This window comes from Periplaneta americana, chromosome 7 (genome assembly GCF_040183065.1).
Source record: "Periplaneta americana isolate PAMFEO1 chromosome 7, P.americana_PAMFEO1_priV1, whole genome shotgun sequence".
Taxonomy (NCBI): Eukaryota; Metazoa; Arthropoda; class Insecta; order Blattodea; family Blattidae; genus Periplaneta; species Periplaneta americana.
In genome coordinates, this window is record NC_091123.1 from 107,023,933 (window position 1) to 107,028,089 (window position 4,157).

The window sequence follows — 4,157 nt, forward strand, 5'->3', positions numbered from 1 at the left end:
GTAGTTACCTTTTAAATAAAATTACGTAAACGCAGTTTTCTTAATAGATCCTCAATTCACAATTACAAAGTGTTTATTAAGAGCTAATTACATAAAATAATGTTGTAGTAAATGTTACAAAACTTTTAAATTGCTTAGTATGTCCAAGATGTAGTTAACGACAAAGACATTTATTTATATTCATTCTTGATTTACACACTTTTAACACCATATATGAGAAATAATAGTTGTTAAAAACTTGTTTCATTAACGACTTGATAATTGACTGTGGTAACTACTGAAATTTAAGAAGGTACTATACCTTAGTGACTAGTTTCGGCATGATGTCCGCTATTATCTGTAGTTGATGAATATGGGCCAATAGTGTAGAGCTGCTTTCTTAGCTCAGAGGTAGAGCACTAGTCTTGTAAACTAGGGGTCGTGAGTTCGAACTTCACAGAAGGCTAATATATCCCAGTTACGTTCCAACCCTTGAGGTGGACGGACGTCTCGTCTCTCAATCTTGTTGAGCAGCGGTGTTCCGACTACTGTGCTCGCGGTTTGTTGTTCTTGTTTTGTTTGAATTATTTTGATTAGCAATGGCAAGTAAAATCTGTAGGAAGAATACTATTAAAGCAGTGTTTAATAAAGATCAACAACGTCCTACTGCATACGAAATACACCAATGGTTAGAAGAAAATATCAACGTTCGAGAAGATGAATTGGACACATTACAACTAGTGAGTAAACAGAATGCAGTGTACATAAAATTCAATAATCAACTTAGCTACGAGAAACATCTTCAACTACACACCGGAACTTCAACAATCCAGCTAATGAATGGTGCAACAACAACTGTAAACATAACAGCAGGTGAGTTTGATACTACTACAGTTAGAATCTTAAACGTGCCACCAGAAGTGCCAAATGACAGAATTATGCATGTTTTGCAAACTTACGGGAAAGTGCAAGAAATAATAAATGAAAAGTGGTCCAAAAAATATCGATTTCAGGTGGATACTGGTATTAGACTAGTGAATATGCAAATTAACAAGCAAATTCCATCTACATTATATATTGCTGGCTATGAGGCTTATGTTGTCTATCCAGGTCAAGAACAAACTTGCTTCCTTTGTGGCAGTGCATCTCATATTCGCCGTTATTGTCCTGGTAAAGGTTCGCGTCAAATTGGGAATAATAATAACAGACCCTTTCTGATGAGTGATCTTCTAAAACCGATACGAGATTTGCCTGATGAAAATCATCCTTCGACCGTTCTTCCGATCTCAGAGGAGGCAACCACCAGTGCTAGCTCGCGTACGATTGAGCAGAATACTAGAGAAGATGGACAAGGTGGACAAGAGTTCACAAGAGAAGATGGAACTTCTACTGAAACTACTACCAGACCGACCATGTTATTAGGACAAGACCCCATACAAGACGATATAGAGAACAATCTCGTTGAAATTGAAGATTCTGATACTATAACGGCTGATGAGGATGAAAGTGACACAAGTAATGGACAAATTTATAAAATATATATTGAAGCTAAAGAGCCTGGGAAGAAACGCCGTAAGAAAAATCCTGAACTTGATCAAGTCAAAAATGATGGTCAATCTACGAACGTAGAAAAAAACAAAATACTTGGAAACTCATCACAACTGGATTCCCATATAAAAGATGATGGAAATCAAGTTAAATTAACAAAGGGGAGCAGTAACCAGTCTAATGCAATAACCAGTATACAGGAATCACGGACGCGGATGGAAGGTGATAACTGGAGTGACGAAATAGAAATGGAAGGGAAGACAATGGAAAGTGAAGTAGACATGATTGATTCACGAACTGAAACGCATGGTTCAAAAAAACTAACGAAAGTGATTACGAAACAACGTGTACATCCCTACAAGTCTGACGAAAGCAAGTCAGGCACTTTACACTTACGGAAAGCAGATCAATATTAGTCTTCATGGCTTCGCCGCTAATTTATAGTGTTATTATGGCACTGACTTTGACTATTGCAACGGTGAATTTTAATAGCAGTTCATCACCTACAAAAATGAAAATGTTGCAGTCTTTTTTAAATGTAAATGATATAGACATTGTTTTTTTACAAGAAATCGTATGTGACAGTTTTTGCTCAATTTATGGTTATAATTCATATATCAATATTGGATCGGAATATTTGGGTACAGGGTTCTTAACTAAATCCGGGTTAAATTTGGTTTAAAAAAAAAAAAAAAAATAGTGCTAATATTGCATTGTTAATAAAAAACTAAATTTGTACCTGTGATTATAGAAGGTAGAGGTATCAAGATGTAAATCTCTATCAAAATATTTATATAGATTATCGGTACGTAAAAAGTAAATATTTATATTTTTAACGGCGATATTCAATGTTTGCGTAAAAATTACGTTTATGGGTAGATAGGCCCTATAATATTCGGGGGAATGTAGAAATTAAACTGATAATGTTATGTATTTACAGTAGGCCTACACTTTTCTATATTAGAAAATCTTTGTTCATATATTTCGTGTTGTTATATACTAACGCATTTTAATAGTTTATTTGAATGTAATAATGTAACTGCAACATCAGACTTAATAAAATATGCAATCTAGATACTTTATATAACACATTTTTAGATATTTCACATTATTTTCTTAACTGTCTGTGATGCATTTCGCTACTGTTGTTGCTGTTGTCACATAAAGTATAGGTAATCTCTGTTACTTATTTCACAATGAATAGGCTTCAAGGTTTCCAGGCCACTCAGCAGATATTTTCTTACAATTTTATCTTCATGTTCATTTACCAGTTCCCATCTAGTTTCAACGCTCACCTGAAAAGGAAGATTACATTTTATATCTACTATTACATGAAACATATGGGGTCATTCCACAGTAATTCACGTTAAATTCAGCACCGTTTTCTCCAAATGAGTTTAAATTGGATTCATTTTATGCTGGTTTAAGCCTGATTTTAAACTAAAAATCATTTTCCCCACGTTAGTTTAAACTTTGTATCAAGTTTAAACGTGATTAAAACTTAAACTTTCTGCCGTGTAGGTTTAAGCCGATATTCGTGTTAAACTTCATTAACACTATATATTATCTGCGATTTTTCTAGTAAAAAGGTTAGTTTCGACTGGCAATATATTATATTTCAATAGCAAATAGTAATGCCATTAGAAAATGGATGAAATTATTGAATTTTTTTATGAAATAGAAGATAATAAATATTATGTACAAGTGAGGTTATGGAGGCCTAGGATTATTCGTGTGAAAGTTGATAATTTCCAAAAATGTAATGAAAAAGAGTCTTTAATAGATTTAGAATTCGTAAAAAAACATCAAACATTATTTCACATCAGATAAAGCTTGTAATTAAAACAACAACTATGAAAATAACGCTATTTTACCGGAAGCAATGTTCCTTGTCACTTTAGGATTTGCTTCAAGGAGTTTTCTCAATAATGTTGATGACTAAAGTGTTATTGATGTATCTACCACAAACAAAACAGAAAAGGTTCTACAGTTGTAGGACATTTGTCACAGCGTTATATCAACATGCCAACAACACCTTAAGAAACTGCAAGGGTTAAGCACGGATTTTATACGATTTCATGTTTTCCTATCTGTATACGTGCAATGGACTGTACACATGTGAAAATACGTTCACCAGGTGGAGGAATGCAGAAACCTTCAGACACCTATTATGAATATTCAGACCCTGGGTCACTCGCAACCTGGACAGAGCAAATGTTGGCACTCTAACCTCTTTCTTTATCTTTACCCCTTCCATTAGCGAGCAGATAAAGTGAAACAATAATTGTGTCAATTCACCAAACAAAAGTCTGTTTTTATATTATTATTTATTAATATTCATTTTTATTGAGCTTGTACTAGGTATTTAACAATTATTTAAAAATCCTACATTAAAGTACTTACTCTTGCTCCCTCGCTCTGGGTATTTGCCCATTCTGTCCAATTATAAAATAGAGCCTGTGAATATTACATACCTAGGTTAGGTCACATCTACAACGTTAAAAGCAAATACTATTTCCCCTAGAATTATCAAGATCCTGAGTACATCAGGACCTAGGCCTAATTGGTGGGTTACCAAACTCTTTAAAAAGCTGGAAGTTGTTTTCTTGAAAATAGAGGTAATGATTTCC

At 33.9% G+C, this 4,157-nt stretch overlaps 1 non-coding gene across 1 annotated transcript; it reads left to right on the forward strand.

The window, feature by feature from the left end:
- Nucleotides 1-373: 373 nt before the first annotated feature.
- Nucleotides 374-445, forward strand: TRNAT-UGU (transfer RNA threonine (anticodon UGU)). Its single transcript has one exon. It is a non-coding gene; the product is annotated as a tRNA-Thr (tRNA).
- Nucleotides 446-4,157: the final 3,712 nt, after the last annotated feature.